At 31.5% G+C, this 26,269-nt stretch overlaps 1 long non-coding RNA gene and 1 other non-coding gene across 2 annotated transcripts in view; both read left to right on the forward strand.

Annotated features, from left to right (window-relative positions):
- Positions 1-26,269, forward strand: part of LOC106682189 (uncharacterized) — a 704,551-nt gene that overhangs the window by 94,663 nt on the left and 583,619 nt on the right. The window lies entirely within an intron of this gene.
- Positions 21,310-21,381, forward strand: TRNAE-UUC (transfer RNA glutamic acid (anticodon UUC)). Its single transcript has one exon. It is a non-coding gene; the product is annotated as a tRNA-Glu (tRNA).

The following is a 26,269-nucleotide window of genomic DNA, read 5'->3' on the forward strand; positions in this document are numbered from 1 at the left end:
CCCTAGAAATAGACATGGAAAACTGTTACATTTTAGTGAGATATGCCCTAGAAATAGACATGGAAAACTTACATTTTAGTAAGATATGCCCTAGAAATAGACATGGAAAACTGTTACAATTTAGTGAGATATGCCCTAGAAATAGACATGCAAAACTTACATTTTAGTGAGATATGCCTATTTATTGCTTAATTCATATTTTAGAGTTTCTCGAGAAGGAAATGACGAATACAAGTTTTGCTCCTGCCAAGAATGTAACAGTTTAATAAAACATAACGTACCATAATACAATTAGGAAAATTCGGACATCGTGGCTTTTCCCGATTGAATGGGATGACTATATTTTTACTGTTTTATCTTTTAGTTATACATAAAACTTATTAATATTTTGTATTTATCTACCATTTATTATTGCTAACGATGTTTAAACTGTTATTTTTTTTTTATAATCAAAACTTTAATGTAAGATTTTTTAAAAATTCGTCATTAAAGCACCGTCAGATTATTTCAATGGCGATAGAGACCAAAATTATATTAAAGACCATTTAATTGTACATTGAACTTGTCGATATTAAAGTCGCTAAAGCTGTTTTGAAGATAATCGAAAAAAATGTGAAAAATCGATTCTATAAAGTGTAATTTATGGTCGATTACTTTTATCAAGATAAATTTAGATATTTTTTTTAGCTAGGCTGCGCTCTGGAGATATATATATGAAATATGGGTAGGTGAAAGTAAAAATTACTTTTAGGTTATAGAATTATTCAGAGGAATTAAAACTAGAGCAGGGCGATACTTTTTTAAGGGATTAGACAGATGTGAGTCACTCACTCATCACAAGTGCTCTTATCGTAATACTTTGCTCGGCTTAAACAATTGAAAAGGCGAAAGATAATATCATAGTGAATCATTAAGAAAAAAGTAATGGTTCATAGATAGTGATTGTGATTAAAGAGATTTTTATCTATGACTAAACTATTGCAGATCGACTGCTCAACTTTGCCCCTAGGCTTCCGAACTTTTTCTTTATTTTAATAAATATTATTACCATTTTGTTTACAAGAAATAATGAGCTTGTCTTAGTTTATAATAATAATCAAGGCTAAAAATAAATGATAACAGATTTTATGTTTAAATCCGTTTTTTTTTTTTACTTTCACAAACCTATATATTGAGTATATAGTCAGGGGACGTATTACAATCGTGTGAAATTTCGAATTCGAAACGTCGATCGAAAGATACGACGAATGAGGTCCCCTTATTCCAAGTATCCTAGTTTCACACTTTGACTTCCAGTCAAAAACTGAAATTACAATTTTAGAACGGGTATGTTACTCCAACTTTTTCGATGAAATTGTATTAATAAAAGATCTATTTTATTTATTTATTATGTATTCATAATATAGATTTTTACTTTTATTTTTTTTACATTTATGTATCAGGTCTTATTCTCATTGAAATAGTTTAACAGAGCTTGAATGCTGTAATTCGGAGCTGTGTTTTTAAAACTACCAACAACACTAGAAAACCTAAGAGAACATTATTTAAAATAAAGTAAAATTGCTAAGATATGAGCCCTAATCAACCTATGCATGTTCCATAGTTCCCGAAATATCGTTTTTTAAAAAGCAATATTTAAAAAAAAAAATTTACTAAAAATGATCTCAAATATCTCAAGAATCATAAAACGTATAGATGTCTGCTAGCACTTAAATTAAAGCTTGTTTAATGTACTATAAAGTAATACATAGCGCATATCTTCGTAGGTGTAGTACTTTAAGAGGAGTAGTTTTGTATGATATTTAACAAAATAATTTCACAAAATGTTCAGTTCTAGTTGTTCGGATAAAATTTTAAATGTTTGGAAAAATATATCTAAGGAACCATAATATGTACATATGTCTTCCAGCACTCAAAATAAAGGTAACATAACTTATAAAGTTTATGCCACCTATCTTCATAAGGGTGTAGTAGTTTCAATTATATTTGCACATACAATTTTTTCCGAATTACTATAAATCAATTTATTTGAGCAAATATCATAAATACTACTACTCCTACGATGATAAACTGCTTTATAGTACATTTAACTAGCTTTAATTTGAGTTCTAATAGACATCAGTACGTCAAACTATTTTTGAAGTATAGATTTCACAAAATAAATTCACTAATTTCTGTTTTTCAGTGCATTCATTTTATGAAATGTTGCTTTTTAAAAAGCATATATCAGGAACTATTGAACGTAAATAGCTCTATTACGGCTCATATTTTAGAAAATTTATTCCACTTTAACTAATGTATTCTTAGGATTTTTATTATTGTTGGTAGTTTCAAAGATATAGAGTTCCGAATGAAAATTCTTTTTTTTTTTTGTTTTATTTCCCCCTACCTATACTTGGCAGACTCTGATGTGTCACACTGAGGTTTCGACTAGTAATTATCCAGTTTTCATTAAAGTAATCAGAAAGTGGTGTGAAATACCTGACTCTCTTCTTAGCCTTTTGTACTTTTTAACGTTTTCGTGAAAAAGTTGTGTCTAGTTGCTCGTAGGTAACGTCCGAAACGATGTCGAGTACTGATGGTTAATTTTGTTCTTTTTCAATCGATTTTTATGCCTTCCTAATATATTCCTAATATAAATATAGACACTACAATTTAAAGAAAAGCGGATGGAACATAGCGTTAAAATATGACCTCTGATCTCCTCATTAAAGAAACCGATTGGTTGACCTTTAACGCAGATGAAAGAGCAACTTGAACTTCAATCCAGGGCAGTTTAATATCGTTGAAATAACTTCAAGGAATTAACCTCTGTTAAAATAAATCTCTTAAATCCCAAGTCTAAGTCCCATAGTATTGGAGTTTGAAACTTGGAATATCTCAAAATTGATTTTTTTTGTTATTTTATTGCTTAACAGGTGAGTGGATTCCCTTATGTATTCACAATAATACATTATGTATTCACAATTGTTTTGCCCTTAAATAATTAGGAGGTAGAATAATTGTCAAGTTATTATTTAAGAAAATTGGGATAAAGATTTAGTTTAGACGATCGTTGGAAATAAATAGAAATTCATTTATATTATGATAATGACGTACTCATTAGCAGTTTACAAAAATGTGGTATTGTGCAACTAAGAAGAGGTTTGCCTGAAGGGGAAGAAACTCGCGCACCCCTCACCCAAATTTCTTCTTCCCTCCACACCATAAAAAACCCTTCTACCGGAAACAAACCAAGAGGCAGTCCGGAACTTGGTAACGCCTAACTAGTTCAGGCGCTTGGGACGTTTTCCTTTCCACCCCTATTCTCGGACTCTTAACTTAACGAATACGGGAGGTTACTCATTTCCTTAGATTAATTTTTATCTTTGACTGGGAGTGTTGCTTATTGATTCTAGTTCGACAACTCTGTTCTGATTTGCTTTTGAAGAACGCAGTATCTTCCAAAAAGTAATTTTTGGAGATTTGATAATCATTTTGATCAGAAAAAAAACTTTTTTTCAAGTTTAAATTTGTTGTGAAACAGTTATTGCAACAATTTGCTTAATTTTAATGTTTTAAAATACAGTATATTTGATCCTAGAATGGGGTTGAAATGAAATGAAAATAGCCTTTTATTTATGCAATTAAATTAAATCATTACAAAATATAATATAAACATTTAAAGAAGATTGAGAAAAAAATATATAGATTTTTTCAAAAGTTATTTCAATAATGATTTTTACCACATCCTCCTACATTGTACAATCTTTAAAGGGAATAGACAATATGTCTTGAAGCCACACATATCCGTATCTTGCAACCTACAAAACACCCAAAATATATTGAACATTGACAGTTTAGTTATATTGAACAGACGCTATGATTACATTGTGACAGTGTGTTTTAAGTTTGATATTGTAAGTGACGTGTAAAAAGTTTTCGAAGCCCATTAATATGTGTACTTGTATTAAGCTTTGGTTTATTGAATATAATATTACCTTAATAGTTTTGTATTATCCAGTTTGATTTATTTGTTATTATGTTGTTTTGGAGCACTTGTTCCATATTTTGTTTATTGTTTTTATAATGGAGCACTTGACTCAGGTTTTGATTTATAGCTGATAAGATACATGAAATAATGAAATTTTCTTTCACAAATAAATATATTCTATTCTATTCGTTGTGGACTAATCATCCTGGAAACTGTGTGTTCGTCCCAGATTGTCTTCCAGTCCAAACAGCTCGTTGATTAGGAGGGTCACTCGTTCAAAAGTAAAAGAAAGGAAACTTCAGAGGGAGACAAAGAAGTGAAAATTAATACCAGATTCAGTGCAGACACTGAGTTATGATTAGACCGTAGTGTCCGCACAACCGGGGGCTAGGCTTTGGGAAGCACCTAGGCAAACAATTACCACGTTTCTGAGGGCATAACTCATCCTTTTTCGATGGGAAACTTTTTTTTTGTAAGCCTTCGGGGTTCGATGACCCTTTACACCTGTTCCACTCGCCCCTCATTAATTCATATTGAACCCGGTCATTTTAATTTCTTTTTTACACTCTGTCGGGGTTTTATTGTAAGGGGTCTCCGAATAACGAGGCGCAGACATTATGGGAAAGTGTTCCGTTGTCGGTGTCGGTATATTTTATTTAATTAATCCATTATCTCTGGAAATGGACTCTCGTTGCCTGGAGAACAAAACGAATGGAGCCCGGAGGGTACGAACGTGGCGGACGGATTCAATTACCGCCCCGAGTGGACAGGACAGCAGACAGTATATTTAGCATTACTAATAAGCCGCTAAATACGAAGCCCATTACGAGGCAACTACTCCTGGCAGTAGCAGGGATGAATAAGCACTCGAATGTTGCCGTTGCGACAACCAGTTGGCATGCCAAATAGATCTCATCGTTGGCCGATAGTATTCTAAAGAAATAATTACCAGCTCTTCTAAACTTGCCTTCCTTCTTATATACAACTTTATAATCCTATAATGAGTGTACAAATAAAACAGTTTTCTCTTAATCCGACAACCCCATATTTCAATTGTTTTTTCTTTAAGCTCATTTAATTTTTATGGTTTTAATTTAAAATTATTTTGAATTTTTTTTTTTTGGAAAATTAAAGCATGCAATAATGACATTAATATAGTTATATCTCAACTAAATCAGCCGAAGGAAATTGTCATTGCCTCTAACCTTGCCTTCCTTCTTATATTAAAAAAATTAAAATCTGTACCGCTACAACCCATGAAGGGTCAAGGGTTCACTACATTGTAAAGAAGTATTAATAATAGACCAACGGTTGTGCAAGGAGGTGATTTGGTCCCGCTCGACCGCCAGATTTTTACCCAATTAAGGGTACCCAATTTAAGAGGCTGGATGGACCCCAGAAGGGCTCTAGAACCCACAGGTTCATGACTCACGGCTACAATGTAACAGAAAACAATTTTCTACCCTGCCGGATTCGAATCCGGATCCTTGGAGTTAATAGCATCGCGTCTTACCATAGTGCCACCGCGCTGCCATCCTTCTTATATACATCTTTATAATCTTTTATTAGGGTTTTTCATGATGTGTTCAATGTAAAAGGTTTTACCATGTTAAATGATATAACTATAGCTCTTTGAACAACCCTATTTAAAATCATGTTTGTCAACGCATAAGAGTTCCTAGCAGCTTGTTTTATAACCTTTCCTTTCAAAACTTCATGTTATTGTATACTTTTAAGTTTTCATTAAAGTAATTTATTCCAACAAGCCTAAATTAAGTGTAAATTGGACGTTGTGTGAAAGTTTGGCTACTGAGTGCCGTGTTAGTCTTGGAACAGAATCAAGATGAGCTAATTGACAACTGTCATTACATTATTATTATTGTCATCCATTGCTTTATTAATTATTGAAAACATCCAAAACAATACTAACACAAAAAACAAACTCAAACTACGAGCAAGTAACCTAACACAACAACCAAAATAATGAGCTCAGATGGTCTGTTGCGTGACGTCATTCTCCATCTAGCAGACCTAATAACACTCTCTCAACCATGTTATATGTTAAATCGTTTTAACATGGTAAAAGATGGAAATATTTCTATATTTAACATAACTATTTCCATTTAACACGCTTTAACATGTTTAACTTAAGATAATAAATACTCTTATAATAATGGAAATAGAAATTAAACCAATTTCTACTCTTGCGAAAATTCCTTGTTTCTGTTTATTTTAACTCAGTTCCAGTTTGCAGGTTTAATTGAAAATTATTTGGATTTTTTTTTTTTAAAAACCTGAACATGCAATTAAATATTACAATCATTGAGTCGTTTCAAATGAAATATCAGTTTTCATAAATTAGGTTATTTAGTAAAATAACTTAATAAAGTCATGGCGTTTTATTCAAATATTTATTCTAATTTTCCTCTACGCATTATCATCAACTTTTCAATCCCAGGACTGAAAAATCCAGTTTTTTTTTTTTTTTTTTTTTTTTTTTTTTTTTTTTTTTTTTAAATGAAGTCAGATAATTTGTTTTGACCTGAGAATCATTTCCAAAAATGTTATCTTTAGGGATGTCTAAATTTCTGAACAGATGGAAATCTATTGGATATATGTCGTGTAAGAGTATAGGTCCCTTCCGGTTAAGGAATGCAGGTTGTTTTTTGACAGGTTTTTGATGCATTATGTCAATATCAATGCAGTGCAATACGGATGTGATGGTTTTACCTCTGTGTAAAAAGGAAAAAATGAATTATTCCTATAACTAACCATCAAAGAGAAACTGATATTTTTTTTCGATGTCAATTTAGTTTTGGCATGTGTCCCGGTCTTTCGCCGATATTTAACCACTGATCTGATCGACACCTGTTGTCATATACAATCCTCTATTCATCACACTTGTGATTATCCTTTCGAGAAAAGGATAACTTTTTTCTAGTAGGCAGTGAAACGCATGTCTCATGACGCTCTAGCTGCTGCCACTCACTAGGTCATTATGCATAGTTTTCAACAAAGCAATCAAAAATAGGGGTGAGATAACTGACTTTTTTCTTCTCTTGGGTTAAGTATTAAATAAAAACTCAGATTTGTCTCGCTCTATTAACGATGATCGTAATTAACATTAGTGAGGAATCCATGAACTAAACTTGCCTTTTAATAGAATTATTGAATTATGAACATTACAACATCAAACGAAATGTATTTTTATTTAAATAAATAGACAGGCCATTACTGACCAAATACATACCACTTACTTAAATGCGATGTCATTGCTCTAAAAGTATATATTAAGAGTTATTTGCACACTTTGAACGAACTCTGTTTAAACCTCTTAACTTTTAGAGAGACACATTTGCAATTCAAAACTTCCTGTGTCGTTCTAGTCGAAACATTTTAATGGCAAATTTATTATTTCCTCCTGTTATGAGCTATAGATGTTATTCAATATACTTATTTATTATATACAAACACATGTATGGCGTCATACAACATAATATATAAATCCTACAAAGTTGAATTTTCATATAATTATTGAAGTCATTATGATATATTCATATTATATTGTCGAGCTGGAAAATAAACGATACAAAAAAGAAAGAAAAGGTCGTTGTTCTTAGGTGAGCTCATAACTGAAAGCACTATCAAACAACATTTGACCGCAAAATATTCCATAAAAAAACTTTTTATTGGCGTGGCCAAAAATTGTAAACTTTACTTTAGAAAATCAGTGATTGTTTAATTGCTGTACACTTATTGATTTTAAAATCTCATTTCATAAGGATAGCAATAGTTAGTCATTATAAAATATAAACATATTTCCTTTCAAACAATAGGACTATATTAAGCCACGATAATGATAATTCAAAACTTACTAAAGTATATTTTTTGTTCCTGGCCGGCTTGTGTGAAAGTAATTGTGAGAATTATACAAGCCGGTGGCCAACGTCACGTCCAATTCATGGCTGCCACAGCATTTTAGAAACCTCAAAGTCATTGAAATTTCTCTTTTTCTGTTTTTAGGTTTTCTTCGACGTTTTACTTTTTTGGACATATTTTGAAATATCTATGATTAATATTATATTAAAGGCTTAGTGAACCCGAAGATTCGATGCCAATACCACAAATCGTTTTCTACATACACCTGTCCAGTGACGCACCTCCAAATTCAAATCTACTAAATCAGTCTTAACGCAATCTTTCAATCTACATTTCGTAGATTACCCCCTACATTATCCCTCGTACGTTTATCCATCAATTCAGAGTTTTTTAACATATAATTTATAACACACACCCACATGAGAGTGATAATAGTGTTGAGTAAATCTGAAATTAAAAGTTTTTAAATTTAATATAAAATTGAAAAAATAAAGCAATTTGACTGAAATTAATCATCTGGGCTGAATAGTCTGCAAGAAGTTTTTAAATTTGTTGGATGTAAGGTATAAATGTATATATTTTTTTTTTTTAAATAATTTATTTATTGATATTTACAAGTGTATACACATATATACAGCAAATAAATTTGCTGTAGGTGACACAGTGACATGATAAAAATATGTGGAGAATCTACCCACTGATGGAACTCCAATAACATTTCTAGAGAAGAAGATCTATAGGCCATCTTCTTTTCAGACGCCTAGGAGGATTATTAGGTAATGAAGGAGAAGCCAGGTTAGAAACAAGTGGATTTGGGTGGTTGAGAAGTTTATTATGGAAGGAACGGTATCTGGTTCTGGCCAAATCTGCAACATATGGAGTATTGAGGTCCTGATGGATGGCTTGATTTGTGACAAAGTAAGGATTTTACGAAGGATTTTGGACTGTAAGGATTGGATTCTGGAGGAATTTGATGGTTTAGTGGAGCCCCAAAACTCAACTCCGTATGTCCAGATAGGCCTTATAATAGTCATGTAGATCAGTCTTTTGTAATGGATTGGCAATTTAGACCGTTTGTCTAGTAAATGTTACAATAGTCGGAATCTACGAGCAGTTTCTTGTCTTAAATGTATTTTTAAAATAGTCCTTGAGGGTAGCCGGGTTGGTCGGAATTTTGAACAGTTAAGGAAGTAATAAAGGATATTTTGAAATTTAACTTGGTTACAAATTATTTTATTTAAACAATAAAACCATTCTCAACAATGTGAAAAGATTATGTATAATAATTTAAACCCTAAATTTAAAGAATTCAGAATCTTGGGATTGAAACAAAAAAAAATTTATATGAAACATCTAGGAAAATAAATTATGAAACTGGTGCGCTCATGACCGTTGGGGTTTACTCCCCAAAACGCTAATAAACAACAAGTATCTCTTGTAAATATTTAATTTTTCTTTTGAAGCATGTTTCAGATATCAAATTAGTTAATGATTTTAATGAGTGTTTTGTTAATAACCCAAAGTTGTTTAGACAATGATCTAAATGGCCCTAACTCTAATCTAGAAGGTCCTAAATTAAGAATTAGCTGAGTTGGGTAGAAAAATACAATTAATATTCTGAGGGAGAGTGTATGTTTAGCTCGAAATACAACTCATATCACTTAGCATTATAACTTAGGTAACTACTACCGCTTAAATGTTTTTCAAATATATATTTCGATATTTTACTGTTTCAAAAATCTCCGTTTAAGAAAAGATAATACAACCACTTGGACGATAAATATCCTTTGTGTATTATGTCAAAAAATATACGTCTAACAATAATCATAACTATGAAAAGCATATTTGTCATCTTTGTTCTAGACTTATATATATTTCTTTTTATGGTTAACCGGAGGAGAAAGGAGAGATATGAATAAATTAAGAGGGAGCTGCTATGAGGTGTCACTTTACGACGCCTAGTCTTTTTGCCCCAACAGAATTAATATCCCCTTTCTGGCTTTTTGATAAATGAGTAGCCTTTATGGGCGGGTCTTGGATTCTCCAGGAGCCTGGAATCCCATTCACGATAACTATCTCTTTACAGATGTTAACCGACACCTTATTATTTTATGGCAACCGCTCTTATGTCTGTTTCTCTTACCAGCTGGGCTGTAGGCTCCTTCAGGCATTCAGGTTTAAGTTTTCTTCTAGAAGTGATGTTGCAGCATGACAGTTTGCTATGTATATTATATAGTTTTCTTATTTAATATATTATTAATTGTTTGATTGTGATAAATTTTAATAAGGACACAACTTCAATTGGTTTCTTTACTCTTAACTAAGTTTGTTTCATTCTCCAACGTTTCGGCGCTTAAACCATTATCAAGCAGGCAACCTCATTATCGATTTGCCACAAATCATTTAAAACGTTTTTCAATACAGGTCAATTGCCCGTGTCTAGTAATAAAAAATATAATTTCTAAGCATCAACACCTTTTAAAAAAAAGTTTCTTCTAAACAAATCACACTAACACTATTAACAATAAAACCCCTTCGATCATGATTATTGTTAATAGTGTTAGTGTGTAAAGTGCGCCTTCAACTCAAGACACTCCACCACTTTTGATCGGCTGGTCGAATTTGTAGTGGACTGTATGAATTAAATCCAATGAAATAAGGCATAAATAAGGTGACAGGAAGAGAATTTATTTGTAGAGGCTGGTTGAATAAGATAAAATGTGAATGTAAATACTAAATCTATTGTAGATGAAAGGAATATGGTCCGGGTGCGGTCAAGAAAAACTCAAATAGTAGAAATATACTATTTTTATGAGCCTTTGCATTATTTGCATTAATAATCACAAAATAGTATATTTCTACTATTTGAGTTTTCTTGACCGCACCCGGACCATATTCCTTTCATCTTTACACACGGTCAATCAATAATCTTCCAGTAAATCTATTGTAACTACATATATGAATTGATTGGGGTTTAATGATGGTGTCTATCGTTTATGATGATGGTGTTAGTTATGTGAAAGGGTGTGGACTTGCCTGCTTGCTTCCTGTTTCTTGTCTTCCATGTCCCTCCATCTACCCTATCCTCGGCTACCGGAGAGCTCTTCGGAAGTGTCCTCACTCATGGTTTATTTACAGAATGGAAGTGAGTGAGTGCGTAGCGAGTGTGAGTGCCTTTTGTTTTCTCGGCCATATGGGGCGGTGGTGTCACTAATTAGCTATATGATTATAATTTGTTACGAATCTTCCGTTTAAACGGAACAATTAGTGTGATTTGTTAAGAAGAAAAACTTTTTAAATAAGGTGTTGTTGCATTGAAATTTTATATATTTAATGTTTGACATGGGCAATCGGGCTGTACACATTTTTAATGATTTGTGACTTATCAACCGAGAATATTAATTAAAATATCAAATGAGTTTGATGTTTAATTGTTAAACATAGTTAGTTAACATTATCGTGAACAAATTGTTATGGTGTACAGATCTATGTTCTTATTAATGCATTGGTACAAGGCATATCAAATTAGTTTCCCAAGCACCTGATTAGATAAAATATATATGTTCGATACGTGGCAGATATAGCGAATTAGAACCCGCTCCTTTCAGACCATCCCCTAAGGATTGCATTGACTACCCTTCGCTATAAACATAGAATAACTACAACACTTTAGGGACAGGCGCCGATGACAATAGGACACTATTGAGATAAAGGTGTGGCTGTTTCATTAGGACCTGCGGCCCTACCTAAACTTTTTTGGAACCACTTTTTTTCAACAGCTTTTTGTAGCGGCCAAGGGTTTACTAATGGTCCAAACAGGCCGACAAAAAATCGATATCCTTCCACTCATAGCTCGATTTAATTCTGACTGATAAATAACATTGATATATCACTCGGTCGGGTCGTTACATATCCGTTTCTTATTAGGGATTGTTGTAAACTTTCTTCTTTCGAATGCAATTGAGACGTAATGATTTATTTTATTATTTTTATTAAACTTATATAATTTTCTATCACCATATTTACATTAAGTAAGGGAACTACACCCGGTTAATATAATTCAGATTATAGCATAGCGGCGAATAAGATGAGCGTGCAATGTTGTAAGGCTTGTTAACAAGTGGATCTCTAAAATATTAATAAATACTGAATCGAAGGGTCTACGTCCAAGTGGTGGAACGAAACGTAGATTGGAGGATTACATTAAAACTTATTTAGTGGATTTAGATTTGTAGGGGCGTCACTGGACAAATGTATATAGAGAACTATTGGTGGTCTCGGGATCGAACCTTCGGGTTCACTTAACCTTTATTATTATTATTTGAAACTTATATAATTTTCTGTTACCATATTTACATTTCAGAATAGTTATTTATGTTTTATTTTAATAATTCATCATCAGATTTATTATTTTTTCAAATTATAACTATTATTTTTTTATGATAAATTATAGGTGACCAAGAATTAATACCTCTAGAACTAATATACAACGCACTCAGAGAAATGTTATAAAATACAATTAGAAATCCTAAAATCGTCCAGGTTTATGTTTTCTTTTATGACTAACTTCCAAAATGGCCGAGAAATAATCGTAGGAAACATCTTATGGATCGGCAGTTATGTTAGTTTCATGGCGTAAAATTTTTTTTTTAATTTTTTCTATTCCTCAAAAATTTAGGGGGTATTAATTTTACTCCTTGTCAATGATAAAGTTTCATAATTGAAAATAAACTAGAATGTTTCAATCTTAAATTAATTAAGATTATTTTTTTATACTATTTATTTTATAGGTCAATGAGTAAGATGTGTTACTATCTTTCAGGTTCATGTTCGAATTACGATTTGTCAGATATTATTTATTCTATTACTTCCGCCGAGAGTCTGATGGTTCGAGAGCCCTCTTGAGAAGACACTCTTACTCTGTATAAAGTAGGTACTCGTAATTGGGGAAAAATCATGGCGGTTTAGCTTGATTATGAACAATTTACCTCCTTACTATACCTTTATTCAAGAAACAGTACTTTCTTATAAAGTACTGAATCTCTTACTATTCATGGGTTGTAGTGGTACAGTTTTTTTTAAAAAAAGGAATAAATTTGATAAAATTCTAAAGAGAACTGCTGACGTCCTGTCAGGATCCTTAGATTTTCTCTCTCTTATATATGGTTTTTATCTCAAACTCCAACTATTTAGATTATTTATCATGAGTTTTGGTCTGTTTATGCATCCTTTCATCCTTCTGAATTTAAAGTCACCATTGCTCCATCCAATCTATAATTTTATCGGAAATGTTAAGTTTGAATTGAACTTGATTGAATTGAATTTGATTGAACTTAAGCTTTTTTAGGTGATTGATTCATCGGTGACTGATAAGAAAAATAAATGTTACAGCTCATTTAACGGAGAACTGCCTGACTTCAGTTTATATTACAATTCGGGTCATTACTACTAACCTCAAAGCAAACCTAAGCTCCAAGGGCGTGGTTAACTCCACATAGTTTGGCTTCACCTTTGCTTTGAAGGAGAGTGGGGGTTTAATTTTACTTACTAAAATCTTGATGCTGGTAAATCATTTCATTTAATGTACGAATATGAAGAACATTAATGAATCTTATTTCGAGAAAGAGTGGTGTTACCAATGTATTACAGATTTCTTTCTCTGAGTTTGATAACTCTTCTTTATTTTATTTATTTATTTTTTTGCTTAAAGTTAACTTACCTATTATCCTCCACAACCTTTTATCTGTACTCGTAAATTATATCTATCTCTTGATCCCTTATATTAACATTTATGTGTTTTTTACTATATAATATAATTACTATATTATATTTACATATCTTATCCGTATTTCATATATACCTGATACTTTTTACTTATTTTAATGCTTTATAATTAATGTTTTTATTATATAAATTTACAACACCTTTCTACCTCTATTTTTTTTTACAATTTTTTATATATTCTTTTCTTCACTGTATTATATTTATTGGGTTCATTCGTTTAATGTTATTGTATTCTATCGATATTTTATATTTTCTTAAATTTCATTACATTATCCTTACTTTAACATTATTTTGTGTATTTTTGCTCCCAAATGTAACGTATTTGCTAACCGTCAAATTTCCCCACTCCCCTGTCCAGTTGATATCTTGCATTCGCCTCAAGCTCATTATTTTGCTTTCATTCATCCAGAAAGGTGAGTGTACTATTTTGTTCATTATTTTCTTTTTTTTCTTGGCCTTTATTTTATTCTTTAATAATCTTTTTTAAGAAAAAAGAAGGAAAGAAAAAAAAGGAGTAAATTGAAAAGCTTGTATTTAGTTTGTAGACTGGTATTAATTGTAAAAGAATACTGTGGAAAAAAATGTTATCTTTCTATTATATTATATCATATAAAAATATGTAATTTATATGTGTCCGATCACGGATTGATCAGTATGCTGTGTAATGTGGGAACCCGATGTATTTGGGCAGCATGAATGAATAAATTTCTTTATCTCCTTCTCTTATTTTCGGTCTTTTAGTGTGTACTGTATTTTTATAATTCTTTTTTTATTTGTTATTAGTTTCCATAATTTTCATTATATGTATAATATTGTAATTGTTTATTTATACTTTTCACCATAATCTAAATAATTTTTAGCCATACCTTAGTTTACTTTTATTTCATGTTATATATTCTATTAATTTGTTAACATTGTATTTGTTGTTTATATCTCTTTTAGCCCTGATGAAGCCCTGTAAAGTGGGGTGAAACGTTTATTCATCAATTAATAATGTTTTTTTTTTTTTATCATATTAATTAAATCAAAAACACGCCCACAGATGACGCTGGAGCCAGACCGACAGCCGCTTTGGTTATTGAACAAACGTTAGTCTAATGCTCCTTCCGATATAGCACGTACTGTTTGCCTTAGTGCTTCAAGTTCAGGGCGCTCTGACCTTTTGGGGTCGTTGTGATAACGGCATCACTCGGGTTCGCCTTTCATTCAACTCTCCGTCGGAATGTTGAGCATGAATTGTTTTTGTTAATTTTCATTATTGTTTATTTATTTACCAATTTTATAATACACTATTATAATTTATCTAATATAATTTGTATAAAAAATTATTAGTAAGCTAACAAAATCATCTGAAGCATCCTCAATCGAAAGACCATATACTAAGTTAAGAGCCTTTGTAATTCATAAATTATATAAAAAATTATATTGAACTAGATTGTATAGACAATTTAAATTTTTGTCTATCTGGACATACGGAGTTGAGCTTTGGGACTCCACTAAACCTTCTAAACCTCGAATTCCTCTCGTATCCAATATTTACAATGCCAAATCCTTCGTTAATTTCTCAATGTTCCTTACTTTGTCACAATTAAAATCATCCATAAAGACTTTAATGTTCCATATTTAACCGATCTAGCCCGAACCATGTACCAATCCTTCCTTTATGAACCCACTAGTTTCTAACCTCGATTCCTTTTTCATTTCTGAAAATCCTCCGAGGCGTTTGAAATAAAGATTGCCTCGAGACCTTTTAATGAAAAAATCAATTTTTGTAGTTAAAACCGATGGTGAATCAATATTTAAATAAACGTCCTATATAATGGAGAGAAAAAATAAAGACATGATCTTGTATTAATAATTTATATGAGAAATATATAATTAGTAATTAAATATTCTAGCATTTCCATATTATAATTTATTCTAAAATTGGCACATAGATATGAATATGGTATGTCATATATATTATATGCTACTGAAAAATAGTTATTACCATTTGATATATTTAAACTGAATTGCTAATAAAAATTAAAATAGTTTACCTACCTTAAAACTACGTAGTTATTTATATTTTAAATAATTTTCTAGTAAATCTTTCATGATTCTACAATATCGTGGAGATGGAAATGAAGTATAAAACATATTGAATTGAATGATGGGTGCAGGTAGTCAATGTACATTACATTGAATTAAATAAGAAAATAATTTAAAAAAAGAAAAAATATTCATAGATACATAGAATCTAAAAATCTAATTATCGGTAGAGAGTAGAGGGACGTACTCTCTACCGCCTGTGGCTTTTCTCCGAGACTGCTTACCTGATTTTTTTTCACTACAGCGGCCAATTAGAAGTCATACGAAGGTCATTTATGAAGATAGAGGAGAAATATAAAGTTTAAAATCACTCTCTCAAAACCTTTAAAAAAGGGTATAATAAAAAAATGTATCGCTAAAACCGATGAAGGGTTAGGGATACAGTACTTTGTGAAAGTAAAAGTAGAAAGTACCGTTGCTAGACCAACGGTTGTGCAAGGAGTAGATTTGGTCTAAATCACAAAGCTCGACCGTCAGATTTTTTCCTAATTAAGAGCACCTACTTTATGAGGCTGGGTGGACTATGGATGGGTCCCGAAACCATACCACTGATTACTATAAATATTTGCTCTCTATGTTTTTGGTAATTAATTAAAGAATTCCCTCAATCTTCAGATTCGATAGTTAACTTCGTTTAAATAATGCTTCTATGAAAATTCTATCGGTGTAAATACGTTGTTTTAAATCTTGTCAATTAACATTAGCAGTTAATTAATTTCTTTTTTAAGACATCAAAAATATAGGTTTGTAAAGACATTATATGTTTGATCAATTAAATTAAGAATTTGGTATATTAAAATATACAATAAAAGTTGGATTTAGAGGTTATGCAGTACCATTTCTATGAATGTATATAAGATGCCACCTAATTTTTTGATATTTGTATTTTGTTTCATTCGATCTATCTTTATTTTTTATAATGAAAATAGTGGAACGCTAATACTTATGTATATTGTAGTGTTTTGGCCACAGATCTGTGTGCCCCTAAGAGCCGAAAACACGTGTTGTACAGTTTTTTTCCCCACCTCTTTTAGTAGTAATATTATCGAGGACAGATTGGAAACCTGTTGATATAGAACGGACACAGCGGACCTTAGGTACCCATTGGAGGAGGAGCGGAGGGAGATAAATCAGACGGAGGTGTGGTTGTAGCCCTGTTCTAATGTCCCATTGTCCCGACGGGACTGTGTGGTCCACGTCCCGTGTCATGGGGACCGAGTGGCCTGCCCGGGGGTACTCCTTCCTATCACGATCTTCGTCGATAGTGCAACTCGCCACCTCTATCTCGTCTCCATCTCCGCGGCTAGCATGGAATTAATTTGCTACGAGCCTTCGGAGTTTATTATAGGAACGTTTGTTATTCCCGACTGTACCCACCACTAACATTTTTGTTTTACAAATGAGAATCAGAGATAACTATTGATTAAGTCTAGTTAAACATATTCCTTGTTTAATGTTCTCTATGAAAAACTCACAACATTTCATGGCGATAGATTAATGGAACTCAACCTTTTTTTCATAGGGGCCACAAACACGTGTTAGTCATGCTGTCATGGGCCGCAACAAATAAAACAAATTATGTAACGATTTCTTAGGTTTTCGCGATTGTTACAAATTGAATTTAACAACTATGAACGGATTCATCGCGTATAATTTAACATTTTTTTTTGTCATTTCCTGACGTTTCAAACACGTTGTAATGTTTAATTAAAATTATTTAGATGTTAATAAAAAATCAAATTTAAAATTAATGAAATATTTACTGTAATGAAAAACTTTTCAACAAGGTTCATTTATTGATAGTTTATTAATGGTTAAAATTTTACATTCAAATTTACTACCTTACTTTCTTTCTTGAGAAAAAAAGTAATATTAGATATGCGGTCGCTCTCGCTCGATACGGAACTAAAATCGCCCAATACAGCACATCGCTAATCCAAACACTTGATTTGCGGTATTTCTGAAAATACCTATATGACGTGTTGCCGTGATACAATACAATCAGACGTCTGCTGTAAATTAAAAAATAAATGAATAAATTGCCGTGTGTTACGGGAAATTACCGTATCGACAATAGCACTGCACACGGGCGTGGAACCTATTTACTCAGCGCGCTCTCAATTTTTCTAATGGACGCGAAATTCAAAATGATTTAAAATAAAGTAACACCAGATGGGGCAACCACAAAAATTCCGGAGAGTCGCAGGTTGAGTATAGCTGTCATAGAGCCATCTTTAGTTGCCAACTCTGATAATTTGTTGTATTAGAGTTCTGTGACAATGGAGGTATTTATCTGATGAACCTTTGAGCTACGGATGGTTCCTCCATAGAGAGAGAGAAATACATTATTCATCTATGCTGCCCAAATACATCAGGTTGCTATATAACACATCATACTTATCAATCCGTAATCTGACATACATATAATTACATGGTATAATAAGATATAAAGAAAACAATTTTTTTTTCCCAAGTTTCCTTTTACAATCAATTTCGGTCTATACACAATTTCACCATTACATAATTTTAATTTAATTAATACTACCTACAACACTAGAAAACCTTTAAACACCATCTAAAGAAGGGCACATTTGCTAAAATATGAGCCCTAATCGATATTTACGTTCAATAGTTCCCGAGATACTTTTTTTTTTTTTTAATAAGCAGCATTTCATAACAAAACAGTAGTTTTTAATTTTTTGGAGGAAGACTATATCTCAGGAGTCATTCGTCGTATAGATTTCTTCCAGCTCTCAAATTAAAACTAGTTTAATGTACCATACATAATAAAGTAATTTATTACACTTATATCTTCGTAGTAGTAGTAGTAGTAGTATTTATAATATTTGTTAAAATAAATTGATTTATAGTTGTTCCGACAAAAATTTCATATGCATACCATATATCATATGCTAAAAACTACTAATCCTACAAAGACATGCGTGATAAACTACTTTATAGTACAATAAACTATCTTTATTTTAGTGCTGGCAAATATCTACATCTAATGATTCCTGAGAGATATTTTTTCATAAATCCAAAGTTTTGTCCGAACAACTAAAAAATAACACTTTGTGAATTTATTTTGTTAAATATCTTGAAAACTTCTGCTCTTACGAAGATAAACGTCGTAAACTATGGCTCATTAAATTATCTTTAATTTCAATAATAATAGACATATATATGTCGAATGGTTACTGAGAAAAACACTAACTACTCTTTTTTTAATGCATTTTTTATGAAACGTTGCTTTTTAAAAGGCTATATATCAGGAACTATCAAATGTAAATAGCTCTCTATTTGGGCTCATATTTTAGCAAATTTACTCTACATTGGATGATGTTCTCTTAGGTTTTTTTTAGTTTTGCTGGTAGTTTTAAAGATAAAGAGCTCGGAAGGAAAAATTAATTTTTTTTATGTTTTGAAACAGCCGCGATTTTAATCCCCCTTCCTGTACTTAGCAAGCTCATCAATTTTGACTAGTAATTACACATAGTTTTAATTAATGTAATCAGAAACTGGGGTGAAATAATTGACTTTCTTCTCCTCCAGAGTTAATAAATTAACATTCATTTCGTTTTTCTAATCAAAGGAGACTTGAAATAAATCTTATGAGGTCCCTCCTTGCTTTTGGGAATGATAATCTTAGCTTCAGACCTTGATCAGCTTCATTAGATTTTTGGATTCAGACTCAGATCATATTTTATTTTTATTAACTGCTTACGTGTTCGAACGTCTTCAAGAAATACGGAGATGTAATGAATCATTTACCTTTGACGCGGCCATTTTTACATATTCCCAAGGATTTCGCCGAGGGGGATCATCGAATCGATCTGGATGTAAATGGACTCTATATAAGCAATTTCCTCCGATAGAAGTTGCATTATAGACTAAAGGATCGAGGCAGAAGCTGTTTACGGTAGACACCATTTAAAGGTGTGCCACCGCTTTGGATTGCTATTACATTATGTATGCATCTTTACATCTTTCCCATTATTTATGTTCACCGGGATTTATCTTCTTTTCGAAAACATTTGTTGTGTTGCATGTTTGGATTGTAATTTTTTATGATTTCACCGGCTACCGCTGCTATCAGTGGCTGTCTACAGATTCCGGTTTCCTTCCGAGGATTGATCACGTATTGGTTACAATGGATCCTACACTATCCATCTTCCTAGCATCGCTTTTTTATTTCCCCCACTTTTCAGAAAACCATAACGGGATTGCCACGGAATATCGTTATTTGTCTTCCCATCAGTTCAATTGACGATTTAGCATTTTGTTGTTCAAAGGTACATAAATGTGTAAAATAATATTAGTTAATGGTAATTCTAGAAAGGGGTCGCAGATTTGTTTCTATTCATCTATACTCAAAGTTAGGCGAAATTTGTCCGAAATATATTTAAAGAATCCTGTATTTTAATTTTCAATTACAATTTTTTTAATAACTCTTGAAAACAGAAATAATTTATATAGTTGTATTGAAATAAAATAAGTCTCTTGATTTGACAGCATCAGTATGAATTTTTTTTTTCTTTCATTCTTCAATTACTGAATTATTATTTTTTAGTTATACAATTTTGTTTACGAATTTATTTTTGGTAATTAGAAGTGGGGAGCGACATAGCTCGGTTGTAAGGCACTGTGATACTACCTCCTAGGACCAGGCTTCTAATCTGGCTGCGGGAGATAATTATTTATTTTGTTACTGAGTTTTATTTATTTTATTTATTGAGTCAACTCAGTGGGTTTGGGAGGCCTCCAGGGTCCACCCAGCCTCATACAGGTACCCTTAATTGGAGAAAATCTGGTGGTCGAAAGTGACTCAGACTAAAACACCTCCTTGTCTTTTGAACTCCTGATCCTTCATTAGTTGTAGCTGGAAAGATTTATTATTTGTATTATTTTTTTAAATTAAAAGTATTCAATAATTATAAGATTTAAAAAAGATTAGGAATATCTTTTTTGCGCGATGCTATGTCCCTACATTATCAGTGTTTATTAGTAGTGTATATATAGATTCAATATAAGATGGTCGGGCGTGTATTATTGCCCACTGGAGGATATATTTCGTTTTCTTTCTTGTATCATGTAGTTCATTTTCTTTCACGTAATTCATTATGTTAATTTAATTTTTGTTCCCTATTTATATGTCTCACATCTTACATATTTTATTCTGTTAATTTCAGTTACTCATTACTTACATTTTATGCCGCCCCCTGTCATGTTTATTTCTTAATTTACATGAGGACTGTATGATTTTTAATCACATTTTTTATCGTCTGTTTTGTATAATTCTTGACTCTACAATATTTTTACAACTACAAATCTACAACCTTTCATAAGTATCATCTACTATATGCTTGTTATACTATATATTGTTATGTATATTTCCAAGTTTGTTAGTTTTTTTTTTTCATTTTAATTTTTCTCTGTATTAAGGTTTTTATGTCGTTTTTTATTTCAGCCCTGAAGGCCTGAATTCAGGTCGAAACTTCGGAACAAATAAATATGAGGGAAATATATAATACAGTATTTTAATTATGTGCTTATATACTATTTTACTCACAGTGTGAAGTATCTCCGGTATGGTCTAGTGGCTAGGATACCTGGCTTTCACCCAGGAGGCTCGGGTTCGATTCCCGGTACCGGAATATTTTTTTTTAGCTAAGATAAAAATAAAATATAAATGTGATCTTCGCAGGATTTTTGTTTTATTGTGTATATGTATTTTTAATTTATAATAATATTTTTGAATCTCCAAAAACTTATACATGATTATAAAATAGATTTGTTTTGTTTTTTATATTACAAGATAATAAAAATTCTAGGGTATTTAAAATATCTGTAAATCAAAATTTAAGATTTTTCCTTTATGTGTAATCTAATATGAGCTGGTATTGAATTTTTAACTTGGCCAATTTTCTTTTTCCTCTAGTACGTTGAATATCTTGTTATTTATTTCCTTCAATTCCATTCGTATTTTAATTTAGTAAACATTAGTGAATAATAATAAAATTCAGTATTTATGATATAATATATTAATTTATTTATTTGTTTTTTTGGGGTAACTCCATATAATTAGAGTTAGCAGTAAGCGATAAATGTATACTACAAATGGATAACATATACAAATTTTTATAAATAATAAAACAAGAATAATTAATAATCATTATTATTAATAATAATTCACAATATAACTTAGCTGAACATGTTATTTAAATTCCTCTCAATTAAAAAAATTACTGCTTATTTAACATTATGAAACACAAAAAGTTACAAATCATAATTAGAAAATAGGGATCCATATCTAAGTTAAATAAATGTTTTGTGTTACTTATAGGAGAAACAATTTAGGATCCAACTCTGTGGGAACTGCCAGCTTTTTGGCTAATATTGCTCAGTTTGAGAACGTATCAGGTTCTGTTCTCTTTATACGCAGGACAACTTAACAAATAATGTTAACAATCCTCCAATGCCATTACATCATAAGCTGGACAAGGCTGAGAGTCCAAAATAATTATGTAATAACGTATTTAATATATAAAGTAGTTAGTTATGTAATTACAATTGCATACATAATATTCAATACTAAATTACTGATGATTATTAACAACATTTATCGGTAACCCATTTACGGAGTCAATGTGTGGAAACAGCATATACTTTTATTATGATATTCATAATCCATAGCGGAAACATAGTTTCTGACACAGTACTACAATCTCCAAGTACCCGGGTCCGAATCCGACTGTGGCAGATAATTATTTTCTGTTACACTGTAGCCGTGAGACAACCCTGTGGGTGCTGGAAGTCTTTTTGGGGTTTACTTTGCCCCATAAAGTGGGTACCCTTAATTGAGGAAAAACCTTGGTTGAGCGTGATCGTGAAAAAATCACCTCCTTGAATAACCATTTTCTAAAAACAGCGCTTCCTTAGAGAATACTGAACCTATGACTACCTGAACCTATCTTAGCGGTTTGCGTTATTATTATATATATATATATATATTATCATAATATATATTCGCGGCCTGTTTTTATTGAAGCGTAACCATAAGAAAAAAATTGGGACTTGCCCAACCATAAAGTTATATTCATTTTTATTTTCTTGATCAAGCATCAAATGCCTTCTCCATCTGATACTGAGAACTGAAATATGGGGTTTATCATTATCAGGATAATTACAGACGGGCAATAGATAGAGTCAGTCCTGTAGAGCCAGAAGATCTTGATAAAAATATATATGTTGTTATCTCCGATCCTAAGCAAACAGTAACTCATACCGTTCTGTAACTGTTATTTAACACTGTTACAACGATATTTTTTTGATTGTTTTTTTAAAGCGATTTCTTTCCGGTATTTTTTATTTATTTGTTATCTTGAAATTGTGTAGGAACGTTTGATTATAATTTCGGATATTTTAACATTATTGTTTCCTTCGTCAGAATATAATATTTTTCAGATAATAATTACTTTAAAATTTAAACTGTTTTTCTTCCATGCTCCTACGTAGTTAAGTGTTCAAATTTATATTTTTCGATATTTATTAGAAGATGGTCAGGGGTTCGGTAAGGAAAAGTAAGCAAACAAAATAAATTATTTATAACGAATAATTTATTAAAAATTATAAGAATTACTTATAAATACGTTTGTATAGACACTTTGCTGGACTTATCGGGGCTAAATAAAAACAAGATAAAGACTTGAATGTGATATTACTTATAATAGTATATTGGTTTGTAAAATAAGTTGATAGCATTTTTCAATTTAATCTTCGCTGTGTTTACAAAAGCCTTGTTTACTTGATCAATAATGTTTAAATATTCTAAAAAAGGATTAGTTAAGGTGCTTTTATGCATCATTTTCAACGAGATTCCTTATCTTTAATTGGTATTTTGCTTGCTCAAAATGGAAGAGAAGAAAAATAATTTTCGTCATTTTATGATTTTTCATTTCCGTATTAGAAAATCCGCTGCACAAATTGTTAACAACATTTGCAGTGTGTGGCGATGATGCCTAAGAGAAAGCACCGTCCGTAAATGGTTTGCTCGGTTCAGAACCGGAAATTTTGACTTGGAAGACGCAGAGCACTCGGGTCGTCCTTCAAGTTTTGATGATGACCAAATTCAAGCATTGTCACATACAACCCTCACTCTACGAACATATCTCATACCAGTGTCTCAAATCATTTGTCTCAATCGCAAAGGTGTAGTTTTCCATCAAGACAACGCCGTTCCTCACGTGTCTTTGTGTCCTTGTGTGACCCGGCAGCAGTTAATAGAGTTTGGCTGGGTTGTGATACCTCAAACTCCATACCTCAGCAGCTTAGAGCAATGTAGTTTAAACCATTGAATCAAAAAATGTCATTTTTGTTTGCTAGACGTCACTCTTTCTATTTCTAACGATTTCTAGTACTCTGCCACGAATGCCCATTGAATAAAATGTTTAGATGCTTTACGGAATTTCCCAGATGAGAATGGTATGATAATTTTGATTCAATAAATTCTCCAAACTTATGTAAAAAGACCTTTTCATCTGCCACAGCCATCAAAACACTGTACCATTCTCAGCTTGAAATGATGTTTTACGCCACTGAACAAAAACGAACAAACAAACTACCTTTTCCTCATTTTTAGTTCTTCGAGAAACTCTCACTGAACATTCAGGAACTATAGTGTACTAATTTCTTATTATACCGAATCACTGATGTCTATTTACTTCATCACTATAGTGTTTTTATCAAGATGTTATAGTTAATTAAGTTTATTTTTGGATATTTTAAGAAATATTTTACCCTTGTTGTAAAGTCATTGATCTCTTAATTTAATGCTGTAACTACATTCGTGCCAAGCATGGCTCAATATGTATTTCAAAATAGGTTCAGGACGAGTAGTGAGGTACTCGTACATGTTTTGTGAGTATGTTATTTGTGAAATTAAAGAAAACATTTACCAATGTTTATTATTCCAGGCTGTACTGTATACCTTAGCAACGGTTTTATTTGTATGTACTAATAAAATTATAATGATGATTAGATAGTTGGCCGTGGCTATATAATATATATAAATGAGAAGATTTTTAGGTATGTTGTCAGTGAAGAACAGAATGAAGTAAACACTTTTTATAATTTCTAACGTTTCAGCCAGAATTGAAGGCCTTCATCAGGGCTAAAAACAAAATAAAAATATGTTTAAGTATTATAAGAAGATAAAGGCTATATGACAATAAGTAATATTAAAATTGAGAAAGAAGAAAGAACACAATATTAAATTAAATAAAATAATTTTCATTTTTGACTTACTAGATTTTCATATGTATTTTACTTTTTTGTCCTTTCCTCTAGCTTAATTTTAATATTGCTTTTTGGACAAACGATTATCTTGGAACCTTTACACAAGACTGAAACAATACGAAACTGCACGTAAATTTCGACTAGGACTTTCTGGACATATGGAGTTGAGCTTTGGGGCTCCACTAAACCTTTGAATTCCTCTAGTATCTTTACTATCCAAAATCCTTTGTAAAATCCTCAATTCTCCTTACTTTGTCACAAATAAAATCATCCACAATGACCTAAATGTTCCATATGTAACCGATCTAGCCCAAATTAGATATCAATCCTTCCATTACACACTCCCTAACCACCCAAATCCGCCAGAGTTTAACTTGGCTTCCTCTTCCATTCCTGACAATCCTCCGAGGCGTCTGAAAAGAAGATGGGCTCGAGAAGTTCTAATGTAGAAATATTATTAGTGTGGTACCAATGTATAATTTCTCTACATCGCTGTATCACTCTATTATAAACTTACATCAAATTACTAGATGTATTTTTATGCAACGATCAACAAATAAATAAATTTACTTTTTCTCATATAGCCTTTATGTTCTTATAATACTTAGACTATACATCTTCTTTAACGATATTTATTCACCTATATTGTCTGTTATTTTTTAATCATTCTTATTCACTTTTATTCATTATGATTGTTATCTTCTTTTTTGTTCTTAGGCCTGTCATTCTGGCCAAAACGTTAACGCTAATAAATAAGTTTTCTTATTCGTGTTATTCACTGACCACCCCCCAACCATCTCCTCATTTACTAATACAATTGCTGGATGCTTTCTCAGAATATGAATATGAATCACCTCTCTGTTCTATCCTTCAGGAAGCAATTCATCATTCAACATTTCTAATGATTTATTCAAATTAATTTATGATACAGAATTTTTCCATTGTAAAAAAACTGGAAGTGATACGATTTTGATTTTTAAGAATATCTAATGTGTCGGTATATTATTTTTATTTTACTGGAAGATCGCTAATTGACGTATGTATTATTATTAAATGGAATATGACAAGGGTGCGGTAAAAAAAAATCTCAAATAGTGACAACTATTATAGTTACTATATATTATATAGTTATAATATTAGACACCCACAATGCTTATGGCAAAAAGCTGATATTTACCTATCAAATAAAATTTTTGAAAATGATTAAAAATTCTGTACCACTACGACCCATAATTATATTATAATAAT

This window comes from Halyomorpha halys, unplaced genomic scaffold, assembly GCF_000696795.3.
Source record: "Halyomorpha halys isolate HHAL.00 unplaced genomic scaffold, Hhal_1.1 Scaffold394.1, whole genome shotgun sequence".
NCBI classification, from domain to species: Eukaryota; Metazoa; Arthropoda; class Insecta; order Hemiptera; family Pentatomidae; genus Halyomorpha; species Halyomorpha halys.